This window comes from Juglans microcarpa x Juglans regia, chromosome 3D, assembly GCF_004785595.1.
Source record: "Juglans microcarpa x Juglans regia isolate MS1-56 chromosome 3D, Jm3101_v1.0, whole genome shotgun sequence".
NCBI classification, from domain to species: domain Eukaryota; kingdom Viridiplantae; phylum Streptophyta; class Magnoliopsida; order Fagales; family Juglandaceae; genus Juglans; species Juglans microcarpa x Juglans regia.
The window spans coordinates 34,963,559-34,983,791 of NC_054598.1; the positions used below are offsets into that span (position 1 = coordinate 34,963,559).

At 32.8% G+C, this 20,233-nt stretch overlaps 2 long non-coding RNA genes across 2 annotated transcripts; one reads left to right on the plus strand and one right to left on the minus strand.

Annotated features, from left to right (window-relative positions):
• Nucleotides 1–1,078: 1,078 nt before the first annotated feature.
• LOC121256675 lies at nt 1,079–19,419 on the minus strand. The gene is made up of 4 exons (XR_005939045.1): nt 19,352–19,419; nt 19,227–19,273; nt 18,445–18,451; nt 1,079–1,089 (listed from the first exon to the last, which is right to left on the minus strand). It is a non-coding gene; the product is annotated as an uncharacterized LOC121256675 (long non-coding RNA).
• On the plus strand, nt 16,778–17,386 carry LOC121256674. Its single transcript, XR_005939044.1, has 3 exons — nt 16,778–16,818; nt 17,045–17,235; nt 17,321–17,386. It is a non-coding gene; the product is annotated as an uncharacterized LOC121256674 (long non-coding RNA).
• Nucleotides 19,420–20,233: the final 814 nt, after the last annotated feature.

Here is a 20,233-nt window from a genome sequence, read left to right on the forward strand (position 1 = left end):
AAAAAAATATATAATTTTACTAATACTCACTTCTTTAATCATTAAGTAAAAAAAAAAAAAAAAAAAACAAAAGGTGTAGTAGATAGGTAGTAGTAGGGTAGTAACCCTATCATTATTCAAATTGAAATATGTGTTTTAAATTTTCAGTGTATAATACTATAAAGTAGATTGAAATGAGTTTTAACTTTTTTATGAAATGTTTAAAAAATAATGGACTACATTAGTAATTAATTTGAAATGAATTTAGGTGTTTTCATTTTCCAAACACAGTTAGTCAAGGGTCTAATTCATACGAGTCCGTCTACATACAGTCACCCAAACTCAATCCCTGCGTACTCTTCCTGCGTGGCCTCGGTCGAAGTCATTTGCAATGAGCAAAAAGCCCTACAATGACAAAAATTGAATTCGAGTTCTGCCCAGCCCGCGCTGTACGAAATTTCTCTTTGATTTCAAGTTGCAGCTACGTCCGCTGACTTCGACTGGATTTGCTCTCCTCCACCACATCGATTTTCAGGTCTCTCTTTGAGTGTGGTCAGCACAACTTCCCTCCTCCCCACTCCCATCCTCGGTCCTCCCCACAGCTCTCACCATAGATCTGTTGCCGCATCGCCCACCACGAGAGTTCCTTGTGAGAAAATTTCTCATCACGATTATGCGGGTTCTTTTCTAATGAATGAGAGCTCATTGTGAGAAAATTCCTTATCAATAGCCAAGAGAGTGTGTAGCTGAAGTATAGAACTGACTACAACAGCTTCTCGTGTCTTAACTCCTAAATAAACATAAACCAGAAAAATGAATGAATTGGCTTTTACACACTCTTGTGGTTCAGTCGTGCTCTTTATTTATAATAAGCAATCAGTACTTTTATGCTATAAGTAAACTGAGTTGGGTTTAATGAATACTCCGTTACATTCAGAAAGAAACAGAATTGCAAAAATAGAACTGCAGACGAGATTTATGATTCTTCTTCTTGTGATGAATTTCATTATTTTTCTTTATGTTTATCCTTATCTCTTTGTTGCTTTGCTTTGGTTGAGTTTGAGATGGACTCTGTTTCAATAACTCCCAAACTTTAAAGATTAAAATTCACTGCATTGAATCATCATCACGAGAGGCAAAATAGGAGTTGTGCTCAAGGCTGATATCAACATTCTCAATACTATCGGTAGCCACATGGTAAGTGTAAGCTTGAAAAAGATGTATCAAATACAATTATTCTCAGTTTTCAGCTCCTTGAGCCAGCGATATGGTGATCCTAATCCAAGAGATAGTGTCATCCATGAAATGAAGAACGAAGAAATTTGAGAGATCCATGTTTAGCTCCGGTCATATCCAACTGAGAACGAACTCTGTACCCAAATAACATGAGTCGTTTCATTGCCTTTCGGAATCACCCACATAATCTACACAATTCCAAAATGATTGTCTCACAAAGTTTATAAAAGTATTAATCATTTAGAACGCAATATCACCAATTAGACTGTGTAATAGTATTTATAAGACAAAGGTTATGGATGTTTTTACTCGTGAAAATCCTTCCATAAACAATCTTACAAAACATCAAACTATTGTCACGGATTATTGTTCAATATGCAAAGGAGTGATGAATCCACTGACCATCTACTATTTCACTGTAAGGTTGTCATAACCTTGTAGAGTGATTATTTGCTAGGATGGGATGGACTTTGGTGATACTAAGAAGGGTGACCTATCTCTTAGTGTCTTGTAGAGGTGCAACAATCTAAAAAATGATGTCTATTTGTCTATCATCGTGTTTTTGGCGAGAGATGAATGATTTGAAGATCGTGAGCGGCCAATGGATAAGTTTAAACTTTATTTTTTAATACTTTATTCTATTGATTGATTGTAATTATTTTTAATGGCATGAATTTTTATGAGTTTTTTGTCTCACTAGATTATTATGCATAGGTGATGCTCTCAAAGTTTTGAATTTCGTACCGTACTGGCTAGTACAATTGAAATATACCGTTTCTATGATGTAGTAGGTATAGAGAAGGAAATAGTTTTGTACTGGTCATAATTTCAGTCTTTTCGATTTGTACCAGCTGATATTTCAGCCTTTACTTTTTATTTTTTTTTCATTTATTCAAACTGCAAGCTCATTTTTTGACCCCTCAATTTAGATCAGACTATTTATAATTTATATATAATTTATTCATATATATACTATTATTTTGGAATATAATATATATATATATATAATTTATTTATATATAGACTATTCCGAAACGGTATCCAAAACGGTACTGATACTGAAATATCTCGTTTCAATGTCTTGACCAAAATAGTCACCAGTTCGATATTCAAAACATTGGATGCTCTTGTATATGTCAGTGAACTTATATTCTTATTTATTTTGATCAATAAAATCTGCCCTAACAATTATAAAAGTTCACTAATTGGATGATCTTCTACTATATAATTGGAAATCATTTGCATTTCAAACGCCTCATTAGCTATATGTACACGTGGCTAAACTTTTTAATTTTTTACAACTCCTTTACTTTGGATGGGGAGAGAGAGACCACAGATAAACCTTGTACAGTTTTTAAAAATTGTTGATAGTGAGTACTCCATGATCACTAATGTGTCCACATGGATGAGAAAGTTTTTACATACATTAAATTAATATGTGGAAGAAGTCTACGTACAAAAGGGAAAACTCTCCTCTCTCACTACAATTTCCTAAAAAAATTATCTAAATCTCTTGATCTTGAAGCGTAGAATTTATTGGAAGACTCTAGTAGCCTTCTAAGTGACATAGAGGTGCAATTATAACAAAGCGAAATGGGTTGTAAGACAAGAAAAAGGTCTTGTGGGAATTTCGCTCCTTGAAGTAATTCGATTAACCTTATTTAACATTGATATCAAAACCTATGCTGCTTGTTTTCGCCCTTATAAACATTATTACATGTTGTTTGATGCTTTGAAATGAGTTTAAAAGCATGTAATTGAAGATGTACCATGATGGTTTGTGTTTCAAATTTTTCATTAGAAGTTACAGTATGACAAGTTTAAGATTAATTCTCTACATGAAAACATTACTTATAATGTCAGAAACATGTCTCTTAAATTTGGTAAAGTTACGTTGCATATAGAAGAAGAAATCTAAAACCCTAATTTTAAAGTTTATGTTTGGACTGTAACTTTGAACCAACTTTGAACCACCTAAATCTTATTTTCTAGACATACATTTTATATGGTTAGAAATCTGGGTTCATGAGTTTTAATTTGACATATCATACGTGTAATTTGGAATTAGTATGAGTAAATTATGACTGATTGAAAATAGGTGGTCGAAATAGGAAAAACCAGAAATTTGGACTGAGGAAGAAGACGATGAACGGTATTTTTTTTTTACCAGTCCCTCTCTTGGCCATGGAGAGTGTGATCCACCCTTGCACTTGGAGTGCATTTATGCTCACTTTATCGGCACACGCACACATTAAAATGACTAAACTTTGTGTTTGGACGTTGGAAAACACTGTAAGCGGCAGAGGTGATGTACACTCTTCACCGTGGCAAGTAAAGCAGAGGCAAGACAGCCTCTAGAGCCAAAATGAAGCCTACACGTGTAGGAGGTGCGTGGGGGCGTGTGCAACTTCTTCAACTATCCAATTTTTGTCACATGTGGCACGTGTAGTCTTATGTTAGTGTTTAAAGTTTTTTCATTTATTTGTTTTTAGACTGAGAGTCGAAAAATATTTTTTAAATTACTTTTAATAAAATGCTTAAAAAAATTGATAATAATAAAAATTATTTTTGGGACACTAGTCCTACATCCTCAAGTCCCATTTTTCTGTATTTTATGAATATTTATATTGTTAAATACATGTCCATATTGAATATGTGTCTTTAGATTTAATGACCTATTAAACCCTTCTCATAAGTTGAGAATGTGTGTTCTTTATCCATTGACATCATGCATAATGCTATGATTGGATGTTTGAGCTCATTTTTTTTTATTAAAATGGATAGAGTTGACATTGGTAATTTGTTGGGCTCATGTGTAATGTATGTATTTATTTTCTGTGAATGGATAGGGTGTAGCTTATAAGTATATCGATGACGTCACATCCTTATTTATTTATTGTTTTCTTAGAATATTTGTTGTAGGATTTTCTTTAGAAATGTAATATTAAGAATATAATTTTATTATTGAGGCTATGTAAAGGGATGCGTTTCGTGTCTATTGATATACTTTAAGGTTACCTTAACATGATGCACCAAATTATCAATGAGGTTTCGGGTGGAGGCTATGTGCAATGTGTTTAGTGCAATGATTATGGATTTTTCATATTTGATGAATGGATTATATGTGCATGAGTTTTGAGTTTTTTTTTTTTTAAATCCTCAATAAATTTTATTCAAAATTAATTAGATATATTATTTTGACTTATATAGTGGGAGATGATTACAAGCTTTTCGTAAAATTTTTTATCTCACTATGTAGGAAGAAATTCTATGGACTAGGTAAATTTTGGAACAAAATTAAATGTTAATGTCAATCTCGCACAATGAATGGAGTGATAATGACTACTAAGAACGTAGTTGCTAACCTTACTAAATGAGAGAAATTGGATGGGACCAACTATGACATATGACTTAGAAAAATTCAATATTTGCTTAATGAACAAGAGGTGCTTGAAAATCAATCACACCTTATGAGACAACCTGAGGAAGGGAATACTTTCCAATATCATCGTGATATGGAAGCCTATCATGCTTGGGCAAAGAAAGATCACACGCTTTATCATGCGTAGCAGCATGCACAATGATCTTATTGATGAATTTGAGAACTCCCCAACTCTCCAAGATATTTAGAATTAGCTGAGAATTGCCTATAGGGGGACATCAACTACTAGGATTTGTACTCTCACTTTGAGGTTTGAACATTATGTTATGAATCCTAAACATACCATAACTAAGCATTTGAAGTCGATGTCATCCTTGATTTGTGATCTAAAGGTTGCTGGCAATAATCTCACTAATGAACAGTTTAGGCCTCGTTTATTTTCAGAAAATATCTCATTTCATCTCATCTTATCTAATTATTACAACTTTTTCAATTTCCAATACAAAATAAAATAAACAATTCAATTTTTTCAAATCTCAAAACAAAAATAATATTAAAAAATATATTATAACAATATTTTATTCAACTTTTTAACTTTAATCTCAACTCATCTCTTCTGTGAAAACAAACGAGGCTTACTACCGTGATATGATCTTTGCATAAGCCAACATGGGGGCAAATAAAACGACACACGAATATTAAGACTTTTGCTGATATATCTTGCTATTTAAAGCTAGAGGCGGAGCGCATAGATGTGCGCTGTAATACACTCCTTGAAGCCCAAGTAGGGAAGCACAAGACATTCAGACCTAAGCGCAAGCAACATGGAAAATCTGTTGGAGTGGTATATAGTCTTGGGCTAAAGGATGGAAAAGTAGTAAAGTGCCACAGAGGCAAGCATGCTGATAAGGAAATGTCCAAATCGAAGTACTATAACTGTGGAAAAGTGAGACGCTTTACTCATGAGTGCACTAAGGCAAATAATATATCCTCTAAACACAACTCTCTTACTACTTATGTTTGTTCACATATTTTTCTTTCCCACTCAATCCTTGAATGAATTATAGACATGGGTGGAATCAAACATGTAGCTCGAGATCGAGTTGGGTTTATAGATTATAAAAAGATTCAGTTAGCAGATAGTATGTTATATTGGGTAATAGAACTTGATAAGAAGTGTTTAGAGTTGGCACCTATTAACTCAAGATGCGTCTGGGGCGCTTGTTACTTCTTCATGATGTGCCATATGCACCTGGTGTTTAATATAATTTATTTTCAGTTATTTCTATGTTGGAACTTGATTTTACTTTTCACTTTGATGGCCTTTAGCTGGGCTTTTATTTGGATATGACTTTATATGAACATGGTTTTCTTTCAAATGGTTTCTTTATATTGGATTTAGATAGTTCCTTATTTTCTTTCATGTCTAGAAATGATGATGATATTACTTCTAATTCATTGAAATGAACTAGACTAGCTAGAGAAACTCTATTAAGGTCTCATGCTAATGTAAACCGACTATATGTGAGGCTTGTTTAGATGGTAAGGCATGTAGGAAGGCTTTTGGAAAGGCTCCTAAGGCATTTTATCCTTTAAAGCTAGTCGATTCTGATATTTGTAGACATATGAATGTGAAGGCATGCCATGACACCTCTTATTTTTTCACCTTTATAGAAGATTACTCACGTTTCGGGTTATGTCTATTTGATCTCCTATTGCTTTGAAGCATTGGATTGCTTAAGCTTGTGGCTGAGGTTGAGAATCAGAAATAAATGAATTTAAAAATTTTATGAGCTGATCAGGGTCGAGAGTACTTGTTTAAAGAGTTCAGGGATTCTTCGAGCAAAAGGGGATACACATGCAATTAACAATTCCTATAAATATAGAAAACTTGGCCCTAGAGCAGCATATCTTCATAAGATATTCAAAAAACTAAAAGGGCTATGTAATGTTTGGTGAACATTCTAACAGATAGATTATAGAAATAAAGTCGCATGATGTCACATTTATCGAAAATGATTTTTCTAATATTGATAAAATAAAGAAAGATCTTGATTTTTTGAGTTGCAAGAACTTGAGGGTGTTACACCATCTTTTGGTGAAGGTGGAGAATTATTACATTCTAGAATTGTAAAAGATAGTAGGAGTGACTTACCTCCTAGTGGGAGTGTACTACTAGAAAGTGGCTCATAAGAGTCTCCGTTATGTGGAAGCAAATGCGGAACCATTTTTCGTCGTTGTTTTGAGATTGAAGGTGAATCTTTCATGTGTGCACTGTGTGACTTTGATAAACTTTATTCTTATGAAGAAGCACTAAGTTCACATGTTTCAAATAAATGGCTGGTTGCTATGAGAGATGAGATAAGTTCTATGACAAAGAACCAAATTTGAGAGTTAGTTGATCTTCCACTTAAGAGCAAATCTATTGGAAACAAATGGGTTTTAAAAATTAAGCACCAGACAGATGGATCAATTGACAAGTATAAGGCCTGGCTTGTGGTGAATGGTTATACCCAAAGAGAGGGTATAGATTATGAAAAAACATTATCCCTTGCCATTCGCCTTATTCTATCTATATTTGTACATCTAGATTTGAAACTTTTTCAAATGAGTGAAAGCTGCATTTCTCAATGGAAAACTAAATCAGGAGACCTATATGGATCAACCTGTTGGTTTTGAGGTTGAAGGACAAGAGCGCAAAGTATACCAGCTGAAACATTTCATTTATGGCCTTAAACAATTGTCTAGACCATTGTGTGTAAGTCAAACGTAAAAGGAAGAGTTTTCTAATTTTGTCTTTGTACGTAGATGATATCTTATTAGCTATAAATGACATGAAAATAATTGTCGCCGCAAAAAGTGGTTGTCCTCTACTTTTCATATGAAGGATATGAGTGAAGCAAATTATGTGCTGAAAGTTAGAATTTCAATAGATCGATTTAGAAAGCTTCTTGCTTTGTCTCAAGAGACTTACATTAAAAAAATTCTAGAACGATTTCGTATGAACTCCAAACCCATAAACACTCAAATTGAGAAGAATTATACATTGAGTCTAGAACATTGTCCTAAGTATTGTCTAGATGACTAACACAAGATGAGGTGAATTGGGTTATATTTAAAGATTAACAGTTATAAACCAAATGTACAATATAAAATATGAACAAAATACGAAGCAACAATAAATATAAGGAGTAAGGGTAAAAGAGAAGCAAACTCAGTATTTTAACAAGATTCAGCTCCACTGCCTACGTCCTCGCCTCAAGCTATCTCTTGAGGATTCTCAGATTCACTATTCAACCTCTTTTAGGTGGAGATAGAAATCTATTATATTTTTGAGCAGTATCGCTACAAAGAATCCGTGTAGAACACCCTCTACACTTGCAATCACCTTACACGTGATGATTCAACTATTCCATGTGTACTTTTACTGATGCAAGAGCTTATAGTTGGTAGATTATAAAAAAATACTCCTCGATGAGTGGAATAAGAATAATACAGCGTAAACTATATCTCTCTCAAAATGAATAAGGGTTAAGGCTCAATGCTTAGAAAAGAGAAAGATTGAAAGCTTTGAATGAATGTCGTAAAAATTGCAATCTGATGTGAGTATGCTCTTGTTGTTGTATCTTGATTTGAAGATCTCAAATGAGCAATTTATCGGTATATGAGATTTTATTTTTAAATTTAAAAAGATTCACATGTCGAAAAGAAGCACCACTTACTTTTAAAATTTTCAAATAAAAGTTTCTCATTTTTGCAATTGTTGAAGACAACATCATTTACTTTTCAAAATTTTTAAACCTAATCTATTACTTTTCACAGATGACAAAAGGAACATGATTTATTTTTTAAAATTTTCAAATAAAATCATTTACCTTTTGGATATGTCAAAAAGAGCATAAATCACTTTTGAAAAGTTTCAAATAAAACATGCACATGTGAAAATAACAATCAATTATTTTTCGAATTTTCAAAATTCAAACTTTTAATCATGCTATATACACCTGAAAGATGACAATCAATTATCTTTCAAAAATTCAAATTTCAATTAATTTGGCGCTTGGAAAGCGAGTAAATAAACATCTTAATGCCTTTGGAGTATTTAAGATAAATTTAAAGAATGTCGACTTAACTTGACTAAGATGAGACTTTCAAGAGTCATATATGAAATATTTGCACAATTTCATGAAATTTGATTAAAGCGAAATATGATAGATAAGTGACTGTACTAAGAAACTCAAGTTAGAGCACCTTTGTTGTGCCTAGACTAAGATTCTTACAGCATTTGAATGTGACAAGCCTAATTAAGTGAGAGTTCTGCCGTAACATACATTTCATACTGTATGTGCTATAGACGAGCATATGAGGGAGTGATTAGATGTGTCCCTGCCCCATCACTCTGTGAGCCCTAATGGATCAATAAATGATCTATTCCTATGCCATTGAACCTGGAATTATATCATAAAATGGAAACTTGATGTTGCTACCGTAGCATGTTTTCTTAGGACCACGAATGATATGGTCTCACGAAGCATGTCAAGGAAATTAGTCAAGTCTAATTGAATTGACATGAGTTTCTAAGAAAGATTGTTTGGATTTTTATTTGCTATTATATGTCTCATAGTCCGGTCGATTATATCATTTTCACTTAATATAATCATGAGCATATTATTTAATATGAGGTCAAGAATTGATTTGAGTTATATACTCGTGAGAGATTAAGGCCCCTTGACCTAGTGAGATCAAGTAGTTTGGGACATAGGCGAGATATTTTGAGTGATGTGCTATGTTAGTATGATGATAACTTACTATAATGGGCTAGTTACACTTTACCCATTCAAACTTTCACTCAATTCACAATGTGCCTCTGAAACTAATAATTGCATCAAAGTGGACCATCGAACTTTCAAAACTTCCCAATCCCCTCCATTTCGTCTACCAACAGTGTCAAATCTAACGAAAATTCACTGTAAAGATGTAATTTTTATCTAATTTATTATTATTAACCATAAAAAATATAAAAAATATAAACTATCAATTAATAATAAATCATTAATTATTGATTTGTTTCACAATTTGTTATTAAAAATTTGTTTATAAAAAAAAATTGATTTAAAAACAATTGTTTTATACTTTTATTAATATATTAGACTATATAATAGTATTAATATTAGACTATTGGTATAGTTATAAGTTATAAACTTTTAGTGATTTAATATTAACATTTTATGTAATAATTTATAAATTATAACAAGAAATTACTTCATATATGAATATATATAATTATATATATTATATATAAAAATTTCACATAAAAATTTATAATTATACATTATATATAAAACTTATATATATTAATATTTAATATATATAAAATATTTTGTATAAAACTTATATATAAAAATATTATTTTTTATTTTTTTTAATCAACTAGTCCAGTCCGGTTCGGTCCGGTCCAAAAAATCCTAAAACCGGAACCGGACCGAAACCGGCCGGTTTTTAGATTTTAAAAACCGATTCCGGACCGGACCAGTTCAAAACCGTTAAAATCGGTCCGATCCGGACCGGTTTTCCAATTTTCCGATTTGAATTTACACCCCTATGCTCAAGTGATAGTCAATGCAGTAAACAATCACGAAGAAGATAGATCCTTTTATGGAAGCATCCTAGAAGCTGTCAAGAAGTTGTTGATTTCAAGAGAAGATTGGAGTGTTGAGTTTGTGTACAGAAATTCAAATGAGGCAGCACACATTTTAGCAAAGGAAGTACTGTTAAACACTGAATTAGTTTGGATAGAAGAGGTACCAAATTGTATTAGATGCATTAAAGACAAGGAGAGAATATGTACCTAGTGATAATGCTTATTTCAGTAAAGATTACAGAAGTTTATTTTATTAAAAAAAAAAAAAAAAAAAAACTACAAGCTCTCTACCGTCTCCCACCGGTAGTAGATCTACCGCCTGCAGCATGATTGTTGTTGGGATTGATATTGTTATTGTCGCCAACTCCATTAGACCTGAATTGATTTGGTGAGTGCCAAAAACCTCCACGCCCGATTCCAAATCCGAATCCATTAAGATTCGCACCGCCATCGTTGAAAGTAGAGCCGCTGCCGCCGCCAGCACCAAACCCGAAGCTGCCGCTGCTGTCGCCACTTAAAGTAGAGCTGCCCCACCCAAATCCAAACCCACCACCATTAGTACCCCTGCCTGCACCAGAACCAAAGCCGAAAGTACTGCTGCCACCAGGGCCTGAACCCGCGCTCCAGTAGTAGCTCCAAGTTTCATTAGGCGAGGTGCCGGATCCGAATCTGAAGTCCCACCCTCCATTCTGGCTAGAACCTCGTCTGCCACTCCCTCGACCGGCCATGTTCTTGTTTGGTTTTTCTTTGGAGTTTTCTGGGACGAGTCTCTTTCTTTGAAAGCAAGAGGCAGGAACGAAGGAAAGTCGGACTACAATAGAACCGCCACCACCGCCACTCGTGTCTATCTTAATTGCCACTTTATTTTGTCAAAAAGAGATGATAATGATTTAATTTGGACTTGGAGGAATTATAGGATAAGCTTCTGGCTATTATGCACGGTTTGACTCTAGTGCCAAATCACTTACTGCATGTCATCCTCAACTGCACGTATAGTGTGCAAGCGATGCACACCTTAAAAAAAATAAAATAATAAATGTTAAATTTACATGAAAATTTAATAATTTATTGATAAATTTCATATGTAAAAAAAAATACGCCATTTTGAAGGCTTAGGTGTTATGGAATCAGATCATATGCTTTTGGCCGGAGGAAGTTATTATTTAATAAAAAGGAAAAAATAATATTTTATTATCTCATGAGTAGTTTGGATTCAGAGATAAATTTAGATAGTTATTTTAATTTTTTTAAAACATTTCAGAAAGTCGAATGTAAGGTTGAATTTAGTTCATTGACCGGTTCAGATTTAGATCTCTTCTAACATTCAAATATCCAACTCTCAAATTACTAAATTTATCCAAACTAAAAACCTTTTTACACTCAGAACTCATAATCTTTTTCAACTTTCTATAAATACATCTAAACTTATTTTAACATCCAAACACATTTAGGCTGCGTTTGGATGTTGAGCTGAGTTGAGTTCTTTATGAATAATAATGAGTTGAGATGGTAGAGTGAGTTTTGTGGAGTCCACCTAAAAAGAGTTTAAATGTGTTTAGATGTTAAGATGAGTTTAGATGTATTTATAAGAAGTTGAAAAATGTTGTAGGTCTCACCTGTAAAGAAGTGTTAAATTAAAAAAAGTTGTGGATCCCACGTGTAAAGATGTTTTGAGTTGAGATAAATTTAGTAATTTAAAAGTTGGGTGTTTAGATATTATACTTAATTTAAAATTAGACTAAACTGAGTTGAACTCAGATGAGTTTAACAACCAAACCGGGCCCTAAACTTATCTTAGTGTTGGCTCAACAAAATTAATTACATCATTTCAATTTATTATTATTTATAAAGAACTCAGCTCAGCTCAATATATTAACACAGCCTAAATATAGTTAGTCAATTAGTTTTGCTTTTTGTTTTTGTTTGTCTCTATTAGTTGTTACATGAACATAATCGATGTTGCTAGGGACGACGCAGGATTTATGTAGAGTGGAGTCGTAGGACATGTAAAATTTTATATATAATAAAAATTAAAAGATGATGTAAAAGCCAGTATATAGGAAGTTTTAAATTTGAATATAAAATAAAAAATAAAAGCATTTAACATACCAACTAATCTCAATGTTTTATCAAAAAATAAAAATTATTAATTATAATATTCATTCTCAATATAGACTAGTAAATAATTTATAAGAAAGTCGGCATTTATTTTATTTTGAAACCTTTTCTCAGCAATATTAAAAGTTGAAAAAATTCGTTTAATTTAATTTAATTTCGAAACGGCCTAGTTTTAACAATGTTTATTACTTAAGATTTTTGGCTTATACATATTGTTTAACTTAAGTTTTCAAAATAAAATGTAAAGAAAATGACGAAAAGTCATATTATGATATTCAAAACTAATTTAAATGTATATACAACATAATGAATTAAATTAAAAATTTTGATTCACATGAACCAATGAGCATATATATGATTTATCAGGATAAAATATATTTGAAGTTAAAAGGATTCACAACTAATGCTCTTTTATTTTTATTTTTACATAATTTTAAATGAAATTAATAAAAAAAAAATCAGAATTTTCGAACCCTTCTAAATTTGGAGTAATACTAGATACAATCATGTATTATGCAAATTTTATGTATTTCTTTTAAAAAAAAGTAGAGTCTACTATTAAAAAGATTTAATTTTTTAATATAGATCTCATATTTTTTTATTTTTTTTATAAAAAAGTGTATAACACATGAATTAATAGATGGGATAAGATGAATTGAAATGATTTAAAAAATAATTATGAGATTTATAAGTTAAAATTTATAAATAATAATAAATAATAATAAAATGAGTTAAAATGATCTTTCAATTTAAACCGACTCTTAAGCACTAACGACTCCAAATATTATATTTCCTAAATTCGTCCCTGGATGTAGCCGAACCATATCGTGTCTTGATTCTTGGTTTCTTTCTTCCTTTCGAAAGCAAGAAGAGTATCATTTGGGCTAATGACATGAAAAGCTTCTTGAGCTATCTTCTATCTTTGCCCAAGTGGGAAAGGTAAGCTTATGAATCTTGAGGCCCATATTATCAAAATACGTGTTTGGATTAGCCTCTCGGGCAGTGCTAACCTTGGGCCAGCTACCTGGGATCCTCCTGATCATCTACTGCATACGGAATTGCAGAACTCAGTTTTTTAAAAAAATTAGTAATGCTATTTAAAAATATTTATAATATAAATCTTTCACGTGGTATAATTTAATTTATAAAATTTAAATTTTAAAATTTATCTTTAAAATTAAATTATGTCATATGAATAGTATGTAGTGTAAAAGCTACTTGCAAATAGAATTATTGTTTTTCGAATTGTTCCATAGAATTGGATAGTTTAATTTAGAAAAAGATAGAATATATCATGTTATAGTCTTGCAATATTGAATATCCTACATGAATATTTCCTCCTGTATCTTGGTTTTACCATTATTAAATTTGGATGCATTTGTTAATTCCCGGCCAAGGTACGTACTGAAAACATGCAAGCTGCTAGTCAAGCCTTTGAAGTTTCGTGTGGCAAGAAACAAGCATTAACGTAGCGGCACAAAATAGCACTCTTTTTCTGATATTTAGTCACAAAGCTAGATCAAAAGTAAACAATCACTACAAATATATATATATATATATATATATATATAGATTTAGAAGAAAAATCCAAAATAAAATCAACCTAGCTAGCTCAAACAACGTCGGCGTGACCATGCATGAGGCCGGCCGGGAAAATCGACGTGAGGACATCACTATCGTCAATTAATTAAAGTCATTGATCATATACCTACATAGCCAGTTAGTACTGAATTATGTATATTGGAGGACAAGTGGGGATTGATCAATATTCATTCATGTTTTATCATGTGTACGTGGTAATTTAATGCAAGCGGCACCATCAAACAAAGAAATTAAAGACTTACTCCAGCTTCAATTTGGCAAACTGTAAATTTCTTTACATATTAATAATAATAACTTGTAGTAGTATCTACCATCGATCACCTTGACTTTGGAATTAATTTGTTTTACTTACTATCCAGATTCTCAGCCTCATCTTGTTGAATATTGTACAAATATATATGTATCGAAAAGTAACTGTTTTTAATTAATTGGCTAAATAACCACATCACATGTGACATAACTAATTATCTCATGTGGAAAATGAAAGATCTAATTAACTAAAGCATTATATATTTGATCTTTCTTTATCTTTTCTTATTTCTATTGAATCGCTCTGCGAAGGCAAAAATTACCATTTTTTACTTCTATAATCGTATCACATGGGATTACGTGAACTCAACCTAGCCCCATCTTCAATTATCATTCAACTTAAGAGTGGCAATATGTGACACGGCCCGTGAACCTAACACGAACATGACACAAAATTAGCGGGTTTAGATTTGATGTTAACGGGTTATGATCAAAACAAGTTAGCCCGTTAAGATACGATTTATAAACAGGTCAACCTGCTTAACTCAAATTCAACCTGTTTAATTTTATTTCAAAATTATAATTTTATTATTATTGAGTTGTAATATTGATATTTCTTAGTATGTTTATGTTTTTATTATTAAGATTGTAATTTTAGACCTATCCTCATATTTGTTTTTGTAGGGTTTGTAATATTGGTTTTATTATATGTCAAAATTTGAAAAATATTGATAGTTTTTCTTAGTAGGTAGTCTTATTTTAAGATATTGTGGCTACTGATAAATATATATAGATTTTAACTTTTTATGAAAAATTATGTTAATAATGTCAAATGGATTATGTGTGTTAGTTCAACCAATTTATATAAAACTAGTTTAAATGAGTCATGTCGTGTTGACCTATTTCTAATTAATTATTAGACAGGTTAAAATGGGTGACACAATACAACTTGTTATCTAAATGAGTTAGGTTAATGTTTAAAAGTTTGACACGATTAGCTTAATTGGTCAGGTTCGGATTGACTTATATAGTCGAATATTTATGACTTGATATGACACGAATACGATCAAAAAACACGATTTGCCACCCCTAATTCAACATCTCCTTCAAAACGGAGTACGTAGCAACCAATTTAATTTGACAAAAAAGGGTGAAAGTAATTCCTCCCCGTTGTTTATGAAGAAGAGATTTATGTAATTGATGATAACCTTAAGAGACTTTAATTATGATTTTAATTAATCCCTTTAAAATATAAGTTCCTATGTGACTCGAGATTTTCTTAAGTTAACTTCAGATTTAGTATAGAAGAGATGGATGGATTTGACACATAAATTTAGCTAGGATCCCAAGTCCTTGGTATGCACCCATATTAGAAAAAGAAAAATGCTTAGTGCAGTCACCTGGGGGAAGCGCCGTGCAAGCGGCTGCTGATGTGGCAATTAAACGGAACGCACCGTTTTGATGAGTTTGATTTCCCGTTTCCCTCATGCTCATGTTTCAGACGAAACAAGTTTCCCTCTCTGCCATTTTTCTTCCTCCCGTGTTGCCTCCCTCTCTACTCCTCACGAGACCTCTTTCTCCGCACGCCTCGAAGCCACGTCCCTCCACTTAGAGCTGCCTCTTACGGCCTCCCTTCGATTCCCCCTTTCCTCAGCCCCTTCCCCTTCATCCCGAAAAACCCTAAGTTCTTCGTTTCCCTTCATCCCGAAAAACCCTAACTTTCGAATTGCTGGCACTAAGCTCCACTTCCGGCACGCAGCTTCAAACCCTAACGTCTGCTACCACAAATCCGAGGTCCTATTTAAATGGGTATATTTCCTTTTAACATTCCATAATTTTCCCTTAGGATTTTTTTATCTACGAAATGTGTGATTTTTTTTATCTACAAACTGTTAGGGTTTTCAGGTTCTTTGTCTTTGTATTACTGAATGCTATTTTCATTCTTTGCTTATTTCTTGTTGAAGTTTGTACACCCCTGAAGAGGATTTATTGTTGGGAATCTTCGAATTGATCTTTTAGAATTTTGGCGGTTGACCTTTCGGCCTAATTTTGTGGGTTTGGGTTTTGTCAGGTAGTGTCTTGTGCCAGATTTCAGATTTTTTATTTGGTATAATTAAAGTATCGGCTGCTTGAGATTTGAGGAATCTTTTCAGGTTCTATAAAGCCGATTGAATCTGTATTTTGTTGGTTGCAAATATCTGGTAGAGAAGGGTATGTTTTCTGCTTTTGACTTTCAGCTTTGCTATTGACTTTTAACTTTGCTAGTTGTTGCTATTTGTGTGGTTGATCTGTATTCTATGCTTATTCACTCGGAATAAGTCACGGACTCACGGTTGTTTTGACCTTGAATGTTGAGGTTCTGGGTTTTCTTTTGAAGATGTGAATGGTTTGTGGGTTCAGAAAAATCAAATCCTATAGTTTACTGAAATGGTTGGAGATTAAAGCTGGATTCTATGAAAGATTGACAACATTTCAGCTCCAGTTTAAAGTTTCTAGTACACTATGTAGATTGTGAAATTAAAAATCAAGATAGGTTGTTGATTGGTGGTAGTTGGTGTCTGTTGCCTCTTTACCTTCTAAATGAAGCCTTTTTGTTTTAAACTGTAGTTTGGTAAGCTATAAAAGTAGCTACCAATTTTATCTTCTATTTGACTCACTAGCTACTCAGGCTTGTGCTCGTTATGGAAGTGCTTGTTTAAGTGCTTGAAAATCTTGGATTTCCCTGTTTTGTTTATCCTTGGAAAGAAAAAGAATACTTGATATGTTTTCAAATACATCAAAACTTGTAGCTGTCAACTTCCTTAACTTCTTGTGATTAGTCAAAGAGAGTTTCTTAGCAGCAGACTGTTTCACATTCTTGATACAAGAAACTAAAAACTGCTGCATGAGAATGTCCTCATCATCACTGTCTTATTCACCGTTAGCGAAACCATCGTGCTTCTGTAATATTAAAACTACATTGAGATATTCAAATACTAAAAGAAATCCAGGACGACCCTTCTTAGGGTGTCCAAAGTACAACACAAAGGTAAATAGTACTCTTCTAATGTAACTTGAAATAATATATTGATTAATATTAGGTACCTAACAATTTTTTATGTGTTAAATATTAGGGATTACCATATTGCAAATATTTCAAGTGGGTTGATAGTAATCAACACACAGACTCGGATCTACAAGAAAAATAAATTCAACTCTTAAGGAAGGAGGAAGAGCTCGAGAAGAGACTCGTCGATGTCGAAAGGAGGGAGATTCAGCGTAAAATAGTAGATGAGATCGAGAAGAGAGAGATGGTGCTATCCAGTAGAAATGAGGAGGTTCAAAAAAATGAGTTGATCCTTCTTGAGAGAGAAGCTCTCCTAAGGCGTTCACGCATGCTATCCTGGCTGTATTGGAGTTTTGTGATAATTGTTTGTTGTTACTTGGTGAATTGGTAGTGGTTTATGTTATAAATCATAGTCTGAATTTGTAGTGTAAGTGTTGTAAAAAGCTTAGAGAACTAAATTTGTAGTTGAAGTGTTATAAAATAGCTTTTGGAACTTGAATTCAAGTTTCTATGTACAGAATGTATAATATTGTTTTACGTCTAGTTTTTGGTCATTATGATGGATTTTCTCGTCTGTTCTGACTACATTACCTTGAAAACAAATAAAAATGAAGAGCCAAAACATGCCAGACTAACTCACGAACCCGCTACATGAATTATAGGAGTAATTCACGTACAACAACCAGCCAAAACTGGTAGAGTAACTCACGTCCAGCACCCACGTTCAGAATTCATTTCCTTCAAAACAAATTTCAATGGAGAGCCAAAACTAGTAGACTAACTCACGAACACCAAGCAGCATGAATTATAGGACTAACTCACGTACACCAAGAGCCAAAACAGGTAGACTAACTCACGGTCCAGCACCCACAAAATAATTACAACTATTCTGGCCACCAAGCTTACAAACTTACAAAACCCAATCATCACAAATTCACACAAAATGAACCTATAACTAGCATATTCAAAGCTGCCTACACAAATAAATTACAATTTTATTTGTGTGTCATGCTTTCTTCCCACAAAAGTAATTACAACAATTTAAATAGTCCTCTTGCAAGCTTCCTTCACAGGAAAAATAAAAAATTACAATTTTCAACTTGAAAGGCTTTCTTTCCAAAAATATATACGTACAAAAAATATAACTTGCCAAGCTATCCTTGCCACCAAAATAATTACAACTTCCACGACCTCCATTCTTTTTTCCCACCAATATATTTACAAAAACTACAACTTGCAAGAATTCTTCCAAAAATATACATGGAAAATATACAGGAGCAACTATGGAATCCCACAAATCATCATGTTTGGTTACCTTGGCTGTAATCTTAGGCTGTGAACTTGCAACTGTAGGAAAACAAAAAGAAAATTAGACAATAAAACAATTGTAAATAGAAAATTGGATATATGGGGAAGGATTGATGCTTGAATATATGTGCATATGTCAGAAGAAGAATTTTCTAAAAGTGGAAATGAGAAAATACCATTCACAGGAAATAACAGTAGCTATAACCATTCTACAACAGTTATTAAATAAACAGATTATGCAATTGTATATTTTATACTTTACTTGCTAATGTGTATATTTTGAGTGACAAGACACAGCTATAAAATGACAATCCTAGCCCAGATTTCAATTGATTTAGTCCATATTAGACATGCCAAATGACAAGAGCTTAATGGAGCATCTTAGTTCAAACTTCTACCTCCCATTACATTCCCTACCACCAACCATCGTATTCAAAGCTGGCTTTATTAATAGCCATAATAAGTATCTTTTCTGCCAAATTTTTTAAAAATTATCGACATTCAAGGCAAGCATATTCAATTATCTAGAGGTGTGCTAGAGTAAAACAAGAGATCACATGGCCCAAATTTACATTAAGCTGATAAAGTAGAATGAAAAATGCTATCGATATGGCATTAGAAGAAGTTGAAGTTAGAGGTACGCTCAATGTTGTAGAAGTCCGAACCATATCATTTGGGCAAAGGGTTGTGATCCGTCCAAACCAAGTTGCATCTGTAAAGAATAAATAGCAAATATTAATGTGACATCAATTTAGTGATATTAAAAATATTTTGGATTTAGAAATATTACACTTTCTTGACTCCCAACCATATTTTGGAATCCACTAATGTCAAAAGCTGAGTTGACTGGAATAGTCTAAAGATATATAGATAACAACAAAAATATGAACCAATATAAGTCTATCACATGTATGTGGCAAATACCTGTCCAAATATAAGGCAGCAATTTTGTAACAAAAATATGTATACCTACACATTTCCTTCAGAATCAAGATCTATCTCATATGGGCCAAATAAATTCCTACATGTGTTTTGAGATAGCATATCTCCTCCATCTTGCTAATAGTCAAGTAACAAGTAAAAAATCTATATCAGCACAAGATTTGCATAAATAAATCAATCCAAATAAACATGTATGTGGCAAATATTCTCGTTATTATAGATATCGAACTTTTTTACGTTTTCCTTTTATATTTGCTTTCTTCGTCCTCGCTTTAACCTTCCGCATTTCTTGCTCCATCCTGGATGCTCTCTTCAGAGATGAGGATCTGCCTTTTCCGTGCACAACTCGTGGACTGAGTACCTGCTGTGAACTACCAACTGTAGTTGTGTCATTGTCTTTAAACCAACATTGGAATCCGTTGGGGTCATCGAAGGGGGTTCTTGGTTGCCAATATATAAATCAATCATTGCATATAATTTTTTAGTTGCATCTTCAGTATGCTCTTTTGAACCCACTGCATGAGTAATCATCCGATAACAAATATTCAACAGACTTGAATATCTGTTAGTATCTTCCCGTTGATTTCCTGTGTCATAGGTACTCTGGATTAACGTATATCTCCGTTTGATATCCTTCCTCCATCGATCTAAAATGTACCTATCCGGCAAGTACTTTATCCCGTTACATTTGAATATGGCCAAGACATGCCTACACAGTATCCCCTTCATT